This window comes from Chlorocebus sabaeus, chromosome 1 (assembly GCF_047675955.1).
Source record: "Chlorocebus sabaeus isolate Y175 chromosome 1, mChlSab1.0.hap1, whole genome shotgun sequence".
Taxonomy (NCBI): domain Eukaryota; kingdom Metazoa; phylum Chordata; class Mammalia; order Primates; family Cercopithecidae; genus Chlorocebus; species Chlorocebus sabaeus.
In genome coordinates, this window is record NC_132904.1 from 82,989,221 (window position 1) to 83,004,073 (window position 14,853).

Consider the following 14,853-nt stretch of genomic DNA (forward strand, 5'->3'; position numbering starts at 1 on the left):
ATAGGCATGAGCCACTGTGCCGGGCCTAATTTTTTTTTTTTTTTGAGACCAGTCTCACTCTGTCGCCCAGGCCAGAGTGCAGTGGCAAGATTTCAGCTCACTGTAGCCTCAAGCTCCAGGGCTCAAGTGATTCTCCCACCTCAGCTTCCTGAGGAGCTGGGATCACAAGCGCTCATCACCACACCTGGCTAATTTGTGTCTTTTTTTTTTTTTTTTTTTTTTTGTAGAGATGGGGTTTTGCCATGCTGCCCAGGCTGGTCTCAAACTCCTAGGCTAAAGCAGTCCACCCCTTAACCTCTCAAAGTGCTAGGATTACAGGGCTGAGTTATCACACCTAGCCCCAAAATGATTTTTTAAAATATCAAATTGAATATCTGTAATCAGCGTTCAAATTGTCTATGGTCTCAAAAGTTTTATGTTTAAGTTTTTAAATACTTTAAATCAACATCCATGTAAGGTCCTTACAGGGCAATTGGTTGATCTCTCAAGTATCTTTTATACAAAGATAATGTATTCTCTCTTCTCCATTTCCAAGAAATTACTGGGACTTAGAGGTTTAATCAGATTTTAGTTTTTTAAGTTTTGGCAGGGTTCTTATAGGTGGTGGTGTGTTTTTTCCACCAGGAATTACATATATGGATAGTTTTTGTGTGAAACTTAGCAGCCATTTGTTTGTAATTTATTAATTCAGTAGGGGTTCAAAATGATAGTGTTCTAATTTTGTCATTTTATTTATTATCTGTAAAATCTGTAGCGATAAACTTGTATATCTACTGTTTTGTTACCCAGAGATGGAGTTGTCATAGGAAACGCAGAATAAATGCTTCATTCTTTTTATGTGTGAATGTTCAAAAATGAGTTGATTCCCTAGCATCCTTCAAAGCTACTTAAAACAATTTTTAAAAGAATTATGAATCATGGATATATGTGTTTAGATATATTTGATTTATATATGATGTATTCTGACTATTGATATACCATCAGAATCCACTGGACCCAATTTTAATTTTTGAGTTTCTTTTTTAAGCAGGCTTTTATCCTGTGTTAAGAAATCTTGTAAAGAACAAAGAGGGCTGGGCATGGTGGCTCACGCCTGTAATCCCAGCACTTTGGGAGGCTGAGGCAGGTGGATCACTTGAGGTCAGGAGTTTCAGACCAGCCTGGCCAACGTGGTGAAACCCTGTCTACTAAAAATACAAAAATTAGCTGGGCATGCTGGCAGGTGCCTGTAATCCCAGCTACTCGGGAGGCTGAGGTAGGACAATTGTTTGAACCTGGGAGGCTGAGGTTAGAATGAGCTGAGATCGTGCCATTGCACTCCAGCCTGGGTGACAACAGTGAAACTGTCTCAAGAAAACAAAGAAAATTTATTTTTTATTAACAGAATATAGTAGCTTTATTGATGTATAATTGACACACAGTTAATTGCACATATTTGAAGTGGTTTGATAAATTTTGATATATCTACACTTGTGGAACTGTCACCACAATCAATGAATGGATCTGTTTCCACCACCTTTTCTCCACTGTAGGCAACTCCTGATGTACTTTATGTCACTATAAAATAGTTTGCATTTTCTAGAGTTTTATATAGATGAAGTCATACAGTATGCACTTTTTTTGGTCTGGCTTTTTTTACTCAGAATAATTATTTTTACAGTCATTCATGTTATGTGGATCCTTTGATTGTGGTGTTCATTTTTTTCACTTTTTTTTTTTTTTTGAGACAGTCTCATGCTGTTGCCAGGCTGGAGTGCAATGGTGTGATCTCAGCTCACTGCAACCTCTGCCTCCTGGGTTCAAGTGATTCTCCTGCCTCAGCCTCTTAAGTAGCTGGGATTACAGGCATGCATCACCATGCCTGGCTAATTTTTGTATTTTTAGTAGAGACGGGGTTTTACCATGTTGGCCAGGCTGGTCTCGAACTCCTGACTTCGTGATTCACCCACCTTGGCCTCCCAAACTGCTGAGATTATTTATATAGGTGTGAGCCACCGCACCTGGCCCATTTTTTTCACTTTTATGTGGTGTTCATTCCTTTTTATTGCTGGGTAGTATTCCATTGTATGGATATGCCACAATTTGTTTAGCTGTTTGCCTGCTGATGAACATTTGGATTGTTACTAGTTTTGGGCTCATAAAAATAAAACTACTGTGAACAGTTGTCTGTACATCTTTGTATGGACCTATGCTTTCATTTCTCTTGGGTTAATATCTAGGAATAGAATGGCTGCATCATATGGTAATTAAATGTTTTACCTTTTAAGAAATTGCCAAACTATGTTCCAACATGGTGGTTTTGTTTTACATTTCTTTTTTTTTTTTTTTTTTTTGAGACCACATGTCACTGTCACCCAGACTGAAGTGCAATGGTATGATCTTGGTTTACCACAACCTCTGCCTCCCAGGTTCAAGTGATTCTCCTGCCTCAGCTTCCTGAGTAGTTGGAATGACTGGCACTTGCCATTACGCCTGGCTAATTTTTTTATTTTTAGTAGAGATGGGGTTTCACCATGTTGGCCAGGCTGGTCTCGAACTCTTGACCTCAGGTGATCTGCCTGCCTCTGCCTCCCAAAGTACTGGGATTACAGACATGAGTCTCCACGTCTGGCCTTGTTTTACATTTCAACCAACAGTGTATGAAAGTTCCAATTCTTCCATGTTCTCATTAACACTTGGTATGGTCAGTTTTGACCATTCTAATAGGGGTGGTAGTATGACCTTGTCGTTTTAATTTGCATTTTTCCAATGACCAGTGATACTGAGCAGTTTTTTGTTTTTTTTTTTTTCTTTTTGAGACCGAGTCTCACTCTGTCACCCAGGCTGGAGTGCAGTGGCACCATCCCAGCTCACTGCAACCTCCATCTTGCGAGTTCAAGCAATTCTCCTGCCTTAGCCTCCCGAGTAACTGGGATTACAGGTGAGCACTGCCACACCCAGCTGATTTTTATATTTTTTTTAGTAGAGATGGGGTTTTACCATGCTGGCTAGCCTGGTCTCAAACTCCTGACTTCAAGTGATACACCCACCTCAGCCTCCCAGAGTGCTGGGATTACAGGTGTGAGCCACCATGCCTGGCCTCCGAGCTTTTTTTAGTGTTGTTATTTGCTATTTATATATCTTTTCTGGTTAATATCTAAATCATTTGCATGTTTTTAATTGGGTTGTTTTCTTAAAGTTGTTTTGAGAGATCTATGTGTGTGTGTGTGTGTGTGTGTGTGTGTATGTATATATGTGTATGTGTATGTGTGTGTATGTATATATGTACATGTATATATTATAGTGTGTGTATATATATACTTGATACAAGTTCCTTATCAGATATGTGATTTGAAAATATTTTTTCCCCAGTCTTTGGCTGGTCTTTTCTCTAACAGTGCCCATCCCTTCTAACAGTGTTTTTTGTACAGAAGTTTTAGATTTTGATGAAGTCTAATTTTTCAGTTTGTTCTTTTCTGGGTTGTGCTTTTGATGTAAAAAATCTCTGCCTAACCCAAGGTTGCAAAGATTTTCTCCCAGAGGTTTTAGTTAGATTTTATATTTATAACTGAGATCCAATTTGAATTAAATTTAATATTTATTCAAGGTATCTGTCAAAAATTTTTTTTTTGGCAAATGGATATTTAGTGGTTCCAACATTTGTTGAAAAGACAAAATCATAAACATATTTTTCTGCATCCATCATCAAGCATGTTCTCTTGACACTCACTTGGGAGCTCTCAACTGCTTATTTTAAAGTAAAATATAGGCTGGACACGGTGACTCATGCCTGTAATCCTAGCACTTAGGGAGGCCAGGGCAGGTGGATCACTTGAATTCAGGAGTTCAAGACCAGCCTGGGCAATATAACAAAACCCCATCTCTACAAAAATTCATAAATCAGCTGGCTGTGGTGGCTCATGCCTCTGGTCCCAGCTACTTGGGAGGCTGAGGCCTCAGGAGGACTGCTTGAGCCCAGGAGGCAGAGGTTGCAGTGATCTGTGATCACACCATTGCACTCCAGCCTGGGGGACAGAGCAAGACTCTGTCTTAAAAAAAAAAAAAAGTCAAATATAAATATATAAGTATTTATGTATTGATTTTAAAAGGAAAGAGATAAATGTAAATAGATACTTTTATAGCTTTTTTGACAATTAAAATGATACCAGTTGGAAAACATGATAGATTCAGTTGGAAAACATGAAAAATTAAATGGATACTTACATCTATTTATAATAATAATCATAAGCAATAGAGTAGGAGAAGCAAGCTAATTTGTACCCAGAGTACACTGCATTGATTAAGGTGAAATTGATCACCAGCCACTAGACTAGGACAAAGTGGTTGTTTTTGGAGACATACCAATTAAATTGTCAATTTAATTGCCCCCATCTTTCCCTGTTCTTGCCACAGTTTTGCCAATGTTTTGAGTTTGGAATGGGACAGAGTATTTCTTTTTGGTTATTCCCTACAGGAGATGCTTAGGGAACAGTGAAAAGTGTTCCATCCTTTTTGTACTGCATTTGGCTATCTTTTCTCTCGTGACACCTAAGAGACTGGGGAGGCACTTTAGGATCGTAGGAACCCAGACATTTCCTTATTGTATTATTTCATCCAATTTGGAGAAAATTCAGTAAAAATGAGTTAATCCAATTACTGCATCTGAAACTTTAATAGTTTCTCAGTTACATATGTTTTCTGTTGTAGTGTTAAACAGTCTAAAACCCAATCCCAGGGTAATGCTTGATCCAGTAGGGGAAGATGGATTTATTTTCATTATGATAATACTAGTTCTTTTATTGTCTGCTTTTTATTTTATTTTTACATTTATTTTTATTTATTTTTTTAAGAGATGGGGTCTCACTATGTTGCCCAGGCTGGAGTGCAGTGGCTGTTTACAGATATGATCCCACTATTGATCAGCATGAAGTTTTGAACCTGCTCCATTCCGAACTGGGCTGTTTCATCCCTTCTTAGGCAGCCTGATGGTCTCTCATTCCTAGGAGGTCACCATATTGCTACCGAACCTAGTGCGGACACCCGACCAGCATAGTGCACTACAACCCAGAACTCCTGGGCTCAATCAGTACTGCCACCTCAGCTTCCCAAGTAGGTAGGACCGCAGATGGATGCCAACATGTCTGGCCCACTGGCTTTTTAAAAAATAAATTGTTTGTCATCATTTCCATTATAACAAGACTATTCATAGTTTTATTCATGAAAACAAATTTTCAAGGCAATATTTGTGATGATAAAGCACAATGCTTTATTAGAGAAAAATAAAGCAATTTAGTATATTTAGAGACTTAGTGCATACCAACATTAAACAATGATAAAATGCTATTAAAATGTTTTGAGTGGTTCTTTACTAGTTGTTTGGAAAACTTTTTGAATGTTTAAACTATCAGAATTCTTAATTTATATATAAAAGATTAGACCTAGTATTCATAGTAGGAAATGGTGTATCATTAAAATGTAAGAATAGGTTAATTTGTAATAGGTTTGTATTTTTCAGCCTTTCAGGTGCCCTTTCAAGCTTGTGGGTTTAAGTTTGATTATATTGGGAAAACCTAGCTAACTAGCACATCAGGGTTAGGGAGAGGCTTGCTGAAGTAACTTCAGGCACTTGATTGAACTGAGAATTTATTATGTAACAAGTCTAGCAGAATTTTATGGGAGCTTTAGGATAGAGAGTTACTCAAGTGAAACAAATTTCATGTTAAAAAATTTGGGGCCAGGCGTGGTGGCTCACGCCTGTAATTCCAGCACTTTGGGAGGTTGAGGTGGATGGATCACTTGAGCCAAGGAGTTCCAGACCAGCCTGCCTAACACAGTGAGAATCCGTGTCTACAAAAAATAAAAAAACTATCCAGGCATGGTGGTACATGCCTACAGTCCCACTACTTGGGAGGCTGAGGTGGAAGGATCACTTGAGCCTAGGAGGATGAAGCTGCAGTGAGCCAAGATCGCACCACTGTACTTCAGCCTGGGTGACAGAGTGAGACCCTGTCTCAAAAAAAAAAAAAAAAAAAAAAGAAAAGAAAAATGTTGGCAGTGCTTATGATTCTGTACTGAATGATATGAACAGATTTCTTAACTTCACACAGAACAGTTTTGGTTGGGGAGGTCAAGAGAGCTCTGTTGGGAGAATTACATGTATTTGTAGGGTATCTTAAAGCCAGTTACTGTGAGTTTTGTTTTGTTTGAGGGATGATTCTTTGTAACTCCTGGGTTCTGAAAAGGAGTTATGTGATAAACTGTGATAAATACATTTTACTGTGATGCTGGAACAATCTGTGGGTGATGGTTAAGAACTCAGGTAGGACTAAATTTGAAAACATAAAATAAATGTTTTGATACTAAGAAATAAGAAGAAACTTCTTTTTTTTTTTTTTCCTTTGAACGTGGGATAAGAAATCCTAAAATAACAAAAAAGTGGCACATGTGTCCTGGTGCAGTGGCTCACACCTGTAATCCCAGCACTTTGGGAGGCCTAGGCAGGTGGATCACGAGGTCAGGGGTTCGAGACTGGCCTGGCCAATGTGGTGAAACCCCATCTCTACTAGAAATACAAAAATTAGCTGGGTGTGGTGGTGTGCGCCTGTAGTCCCAGCTACTCAGGAGGCTGAAGCAGGAGAATGGCTTGAACCCGGGAGGCAGAGATTGCTGTGAGCCGAGGTGGCGCCACTGTACTCCAGCCTGAGCAACAGAGCGAGACTCCGTCTCAGAAAAAAAAAAAAAAAATGACACGTGCTTAGTAGATAAGGTTTGGTAGTTGGACAATTTGGGAAGGTTTAAAGAGGTTCCTTATAGTTTTGGCTTTAGATGCTGGTTTTGGTCTCTGTAATATGGAAGGGACATTTAACTAAAAACTTCAGGCCAGGCACCATGGCTCATGCCTGTAATCCCAGCACTTTGGGAGGCTGAAGCAGGCAGATCACTTGAGGTCAGGAGTTCAAGAGTAGCCTGGCCAACATGGCGAAACCCTGTCTCTACTAAAAATACAAAAATTAGCTGGGCGTGGTGGTTGCACGGTTGTAATCCCAGCTACTCTCGAGGTTGAGGCGGGAGAATCACTTGAACCCAGGTGGTGGAGGTTGCAATGAGCCAAGATTGTGCCACCACACTCCAGCCTGGGCGACGGAGGGAAACTCCGTCTCAAAATAATAAGTAAGTAAATAAAATATAAAATAAAAAGTGGGAACCTGCAGGTACTATATGTGGCTATAAGGTATTTTGTTACATTATGTAACTATCCATTTACATTGTGAAAGCTTGGGAAGTTACTTTAGGCCTTTCTGTTAACTAAATTACAGAAGAAAAAAGTATCTGTTTATGTAGTTAAGACGTTGTTGTGTTCTCATTCATCAGGTAATTATTGAACATCTACCTACTTTCAGCATCTGCATGTGTGTGTGAATATTAATTATCACACCAAGACATTGTTCAGAGGAGACAGAATAGTGAGGTGAGATAAATGAGAATGTCTCTGTGGAAGATTAGACTGGAGCATGAACTTGAACTATGAGTAAGATTTGGATGGGATGGAAGTGGGTGGATGGGAATCACATTTGGAGATGATTAAATTCATAAAACTGGTAATATACAGTGCATCTTGAAGTGACAGTGAGGAGGAGACTTTTAAGGGTGGCATGATAGGTTCCTGTTTGGGTGGAGTGAAAGGTAAGGCTTTAAAGTAAATTGGGACTGTTGTATGGATGGTCATGCTATGTGGGGTTTAAATTTTTTCTTGTAAGCAAGTATTTGAGCAAGATCTTAATATGGTGTTTTACAGCTGGGCATGGTGGCGTGTGCCTGTAGTCCTAACTACTCGGGAAGCTGAGGTGGGAGGATTGCTTGAGCCTAGGAGTTTGAGACTGGCGTGGGTCAACATAGTGAGATCTCATCTCTAAAACTAAAACAAAACAAAACAAAATGGTGTTTTGGGAAAATAATTGTCTGGAATGGCTTGGAGAATCTTATTAGGACTAGAGGCAGAGAAACCAATTAGGAAGGTTTCATAATGATTGAAAAATGAATGAAAGGGTAGCATATATTGAATATCTGCTATGTGTAATGCAGTGTGCTAGGTTTTCATATGTATTACATATTATCTTTCACAGCAACCTTAAGAGGTTGGTGTTAATAAGCCTCTGGTTTTCAAGACACTGAATTTCAGTGAAGTTAATTTTTTTGCTCAAAGAGTCTGCTAACTTTTAGTGGGTATGCATAGATCTACTTCTTTCAAACAGGTACATGTTATATGGCAGTACTGTACTTTAATTCCCTATTAATGGAAATCTGGGTTCCCATTTTTTAATTGTTTTACTAGTAATGCTACGATAAATATTCTTACACATATCTTTGTACATAGTTTCTAGTACTGTATTTCTGTGGAAGAAACTCCTAGAAGTGGAACTAAGTTCCTGGATTAAAATGGCCTTTAAAACAAATGATATAGGAGGGAGTATCCTGAATGGGTAATGGATCATGATTGTCGTGACAATTTTTAGAATCTTAGTTAAAGGTACAGTGTACTTGGTACTACATGAAAAACTAATAGAGCATATCCCTGCCAAGTATAACATAAAGCCATGAAATATTAGAATGAAAGGCCCTAAAATAATTAATTCCTTAATTTTACTGTTAAGGCTCTTGAAATCTAGAAAGTTTTTAGTGTTCCTGAAATAGAGCAGGGATTAGGATCTAGATACTCAGATTTTTCGTTTACTATTCTAAGTGTAGTGTTTTCCTTTCCTAAAGTAAATTTAAGGAGAAAACAGCATTTACATTTCTTTTCTTTTTTTAATTTGAGACGGAGTCTCACTTTGTCACCCAGGCTGGAGTGCAGTGGCGCGATCTCAGCTCACTGCAACTTCCGCCTCCCGGGTTCAAGTGATTCTTGTGCCTCAGCCTCCTGAGTAGCTGCGACTACAGGCACGTGCCACCACGCCCAGCTAATTTTTTTTTTTTTTTTTTTTGAGAGGAAGTCTTGGTCTGTTGCCCAGGCTGGAGTGCAATGGCGTGATCTCAGCTCACTGCAACCTCTGCCTCCCAAGTTCAAGCAATTTTCTGCCTCAGTCACCTGAGTAGCTGGGATTACAGGTACCTGCCACCACGCCCAGCTAATTTTTGTCTTTTTAGTAGAGATGGGGTTTCACCATCTTGGCCAGGCTGGTTTGAACTCCTGACCTCATAATCCACCCACCTCGGCCTCCCAAAGTGCTGGGATTACAGGTGTAAGCCACCGCACCTGACCCTATTTTGTATTTTTAGTAGAGACGAGGTTTCACCATGTTGGCCAGGCTGGTCTTGAACTCCTGGTCTTGAGTAATCCACCTGCCTTGGCCTCCCAAATTGCTGGGATTACAGGCATGAGCCACTGCGCTCAGCCCCACATTTCTTTCCATTGTGTTTGTGTGTGTGTGTGCATGTGCGCATGCCTCACATGCTTGTAAGTGCTGTTTTCTGCCATTTTTACTTAATATTACCTCATAATGGGTTATGAAATTTTGATGGATTCCAAAAGTATTAAACGTTTAGTTACCCTTTCCTTTCCTCCGCTCCTTTCCTATTAACCAAGTAAAGTGATAAACAGGTACATTCTTATGTTTAGATGAGTTAAGATGGGAAAAGAAGATGAGATTTTTATCTTTAAAAGGAAAACGCGATGAGTTACGGAAAAAAAAAAGATTTCAGAAACAGTGATCTGGAGGATATAGCCCACCCACTTTTTTTCCTATCTGTTTTAAATTGGTAATCTAGAATTATATTTTGTTGGTAAGGTATGGTTTAATTATCCATTCCTTATTGGGCATTTTGGCTTTTTTTCCAAATCTCAAAACATTTTAAATTTCCAATTACTTGTTGCTAGTATTATGGAGGTACAATTGATTTTGGATTTGGCTTTGTATCCTTGAAGGATGAAGGAAAGGGTATAATATATACCGAATATCTTGTTAAACTCCCTAATTAGCTCTAGTAGCTTTAGGATTTTCTCTACAGATGATCGTGTCTATGAAAAAAACTTTTTACTTCTCTCTTTTCAATTTTTATGCCTTTGATTTCTTTTCTTTTCTTTCTTTTTTTTTTTTTTTTGCCTTATGGTGTTGTCTAGGCCTTCAAACACCATTTTGAATAGAAGTGGTAAGAGTGCAATGAAGTAAAAATAAATGCATAACAATGGTTTTCTCTTCCTCTGCTTTCTGAGTTTGTATAAATTGATGAATTTTCTTTTACCAATATGAAATGTCCTTTATCTCCAGTAATAATACTGTCTCAAAGTCTGCTTCATCTAAAATTTACAGCTTCTCCAGCTTTCTTATAGTGTTTTTACATACTATATTTTTTCTTTTAACATAAATTTCCTTTATAACATACTTTCACCTTTACTTTTAATGTAAATCTCTGTCTCTTAAATAGCATGTAGTTTGGTGCTGCCTTTTTTTTTTAAATTTATTCTTACAGTCTCTGCTTTTTAAGTAGGGTGTTTAGTCTATTAATATTTACAGTTATTTATATGGTTAGGTTTATATTTTTATCTTGCTGTTATTTTTTTTTTCTTCCCTTTTTTGGCATTCTTTTGGATTGAGTGTTTTTTAGCCCATTAATCTTTGGTTCTTTAGCTGTATACCTTTGCATTCATTTTTTAGTGGTTCCTCTAGGGATTACAATATACACTGCTAACTTTTCATGGTGTTCCAAGAATTAATATTACAGAAATAAACGTTTATATTTGACAACTATGAAACCAGACTTGGTAATTTTTATAGGGTCTCGTCTCCTACAAGCAAGTTTTCCTTGTTTGTCACCCTACTTAGTGAAGTTCTGAATATAATGACAAAAACTCTAGGGCAAAAATCTTGGTGACTTATTTTGAATTAAAGCTATTTCTCTTCATTCTCATCATATTTGTACCAAAATTCAACATTGCAGCCCTTGATAGCTCATGCAAGGGAGTTAGATAACAGGAAGCCAAAAGCTCTATTTAGATACTCTGCATATTTTCTTCAAAGTCCAGAATTTGCACATCGTTCGGAGTTGAATAACAAGAAGCAAAAAGGATCATTTACTCACTTTTATTTTGATTTAATCTGGTCCAGAGAAGGATTTCATGATCAGGTCTAGGTTGTCCTGAGAATTTTCTCAATGGACTACATAAGTCTCCTCAGTGAAGTTCTTTGGCTAGCCTTAGCCTGCTTTTCTTACAAATTAGAAATCACATGTACCTAAAGTATTTTTTTCTAGTTCTATATTTGTACTGTCAGTAGTTTTTGAAATTTTTTTCTTAAAATACCTTACCAAAGTTCTGAAAGTAGTTTCTAGCCTTAGCATCATGAATTGTCAGATGCATAAGAAAACTTGATAGTCTTTTCAGTATTCAGATAGAGGGTCAACTGAATATTGGTTTCCAGTTATAACAACATAAACATCTGTTAAAACCTGTAACACCTATGAACAGTGATATGCTACATTATGGATCTCAGTGATACTCATTACTGGTTGTATAATCTTGACCAAGACCTTTAATTACAGAGGAGAATTCAGGTAAAATGGAGATAATACCTGCAGTGCAAGTTTTTTTAATTAGGGGTAATGTACACAAATGCATAGTAGTACCTTGTACACAGTTGGTACTCAATAAATGGTTATTATATCTATGTAAAATCATAGAATGTCAGCACTAGAAAGGATGTTAGAAATTACCCAGATAGGGCCGGGTGCAGTGGCTCATGCCTGTAATCCCAGCACTTTAGGAGGCCAAGGCGGGCAGATCACTTGAGGTCAGGAGCTCGAGACCAGCCTGGCCAACATGGTAAAACCCCGTCTCTACTAAATATACAAAAATTCACTGAGCGTGGTGGCACGCACTTGTAATTTCAGCTACTCAGGAAGATGAGGCAGGAGTATCACTTGAACCTGAGAGGTGGAGGTTGCAGCGAGCTAAGATTGTGCCACAGCACTCCAGCCTGGGCAACAAAGCTAGACTCTGTCTCAAAAGGAAAATAAATTACCCAGATAATGAAATCAGTTCAGAATGGTTAAGTGACTGTTACTGCCCTCCCTCCCCTGCCACATAAGGGTGTAAGCTCTTTGAGAATAGGGATGTTTTATCTTTTATTTTGTGCTTTATAGAGCACAGTGATGAACTTTAGATACTTGCTACATTAAGTACATTTCAGACATACTACAATGTCAGATAAATTGTTTTTATTTGATTTAAAATTATTGATAAACCTTTGAGAGTCACATAGCTCTAAGTATATACATTAGTGAAAATGTAATTTCAGGCTTGTCTAGTTATTAATAGAAATGAAGCAAGGAGTTTTAGAAATATGGATTTCTAAATTTGTATATTCAGTACTAGGAATGCTTTCAAGCAGGCATATTTAAGTTGTTTCTGTGTAGTTTTTTAGCTATGTCATCATAGTCAAATGCTACTGCATGGTGAATTCCTTCCTTTTGCCATAACTGTTTTCTTTAGTCCTCATCTGTTTGCTGCTATGCACACTTACAAACATCTCAACCAGTGGACTTACTTTTAATTTTTAAATTTCCCTTTTGACCATTTTTACCCATTAGAAGGATTGGTACTTCATGAGTTTTATTCTTTTGTAGAGGTCTTCTAAAGAACAGAGAGGGAAAAAAAAAAAGAATAGAGATAAAATTTACTTACCTGTTTTTTAATAGAATAAAACTCATTTTATCTTGCAATTACCATATGGACCACTTTGTAAATCTAAGAAGCATTTGGGGATATTACTGGTCTTGTTTTACCTATATATTGAAGCATTTTGTTATTTCATCCAGGAAATTATTGTATCGGTACTCATCAAAACTGTACTTACAAAAAGGAGTCTAAAATAAAAAAAGAAAAATGTTGGAATTGGCTAGAGTAGAAGTGGACAAACTTTTTTGTGAAGGGTCAGTTAGAAAATATTGTAGGCATTGTGGGCTACATATGATCTCTGTGGCATATTATTCTTCTTAAACAACCTTTAAATATTCAAAAACCATTCTTAACTCCCACATCATACGAAATAGGTTGTGGGACCGATTTGGCCTGTGGACCTTGGTTTGTCATTGCATTAACGTACAATTTTCATATTGCGTTGCTCAAAAGATTATGCCATCTTTCAAGTCATATAAAAGGAGACTGGAGACACCATCTTTAGGTCTCTTTTTAGCTTTTATTGAACAGAATGTAAATTCATACTTTTAAATATTTTGGTCATAATGGCAAAGAGAAGAAAATTGACAGAGGAAGAAGTTTCACAATTATTAGACAAATCAGAAAATGAATACAAAACAGTAAATTCTATACTGATGATGATGGTAAAGTGGATCATATAAGCAAAAATACCTACTATGAATCTTCAAATAAGATCTCATCTTCTGAGTTTTCTCAACTAAAACTTTGATGATTGAACAGTGTATTTTTAAGGATCAAGAGAATATATGAGGCCAGGTGTGGTGGCTCATGCGTGTAATTCCTGCACTTTGGGAGGCCGAGATGGGTGGATCACTTGAGGTCAGGAGTTCCAGATTGGCCTGGCCAACATGGTGAAACCCCGTCTCCACCAAAAATTTGAAAATTAGCTGGGCGTAGTAGCATAGGCCTGTAATCCCAGCTACTCAGGAGGCTGAGGCATGAGAATTGCTTGAACCCGGGAGGTGGAGGTTGCAGTGAGCCGAGATCGTCCCACTGCACTCCAGTCTGGGCGACAGAGCGAGACTCTGTCTCAAAAAAAAAAGGAAAAAAGAAAAAAAAAAGAAAAGAAAATATGGTATTCTACTCAGTCATTTAAGAGGAAGGAATTTCTCACACAATATTTTGTCATGGACAAGTAGTAAAGGATGTGTTCTGCTATTCTTTTATCTCTTATATTTGTGCTCCAAAATAGACTGGATATGGTTTTATAAGTAGACAAATGCTGAAAGTAGGGGTGTGTACAAAAGTGATTGGAAGGAAATAGGTGTCAAAATGAAAAATCATTGGCTTGATTATTCTAAATAATGGTTATAAATCTAAAAATATTTTGCAAAATATAGATCAGAGGATAGCAAATCCTTACTTCAACAAATTGTGAACCATTAAAAGTTTCAAAACTTCAAGCTTTCAGGTATTATATTTTGCCAATGTAGATGCCAAAAAAAGAACAAGGTATAACCATAAGCTATAACTTATTAGATATCTGACTTATAACATTTATAAAATGGATATGTTCCATAAGATGGATGTGTTCCATGTTTATCCATGATGGTTGAAGGGCAGTTGTATTCACAGGACATAGCCCATTTCGGCTCTATCTTAAAAACAAGGAAAATGTGAAATGACTATCTGGATTTGCTGTATTTAAATACTTAGAAAAAAATCTAATGTTTTCCACTATATCCTGATTCTTCTCAACATTCTCTGTAAAATATGTGTGTGTGTGTGTGTGTGTGTGTGTGTGTGTGTGTAAAGGTTCTGTTAGATGCAAATAACAAATGATGATTGCTTTTCCTTATATACTGAGAGTAAAGAACTAGCTCCCTGTAGGATTTTTTTCCTCTGAGTTGTGTTTTGTCTTAGGCTCTTGATTTACATGGAGGAGGGATACTTTGAGAAAGAGTCTTAAAAAAATTAGCTGCTGCATTTACTGTTACAGTGTTTTAAAGAAGTTGATCTAATTTACATTTGTTTTTTATATTAAGACTAGGTCATATATTTTGCTTGCTCTTCTGTTTTTGTATTATGATTTATAATTTATTATTTTTGCATTTATGTGATAATGATATGCTTTGATAATGATATGCTTTCTGGATTTTAGCATAATTCTAGATTTTAAATAAATCAAATGGTAGAGTAAGGAGCTCCAGAAAATCCAGTCT

The 14,853-nt window shown here is 37.3% G+C and overlaps 1 protein-coding gene and 1 long non-coding RNA gene across 3 annotated transcripts in view; both read left to right on the forward strand.

Moving 5' to 3' along the window:
- HIKESHI (heat shock protein nuclear import factor hikeshi) overlaps positions 1-14,853 on the forward strand; it is a 49,634-nt gene that overhangs the window by 15,003 nt on the left and 19,778 nt on the right. The window lies entirely within an intron of this gene.
- Positions 2,366-5,276, forward strand: LOC140712614 (uncharacterized). The gene is made up of 2 exons (XR_012094328.1): positions 2,366-2,920; positions 4,830-5,276. It is a non-coding gene; the product is annotated as an uncharacterized lncRNA (long non-coding RNA).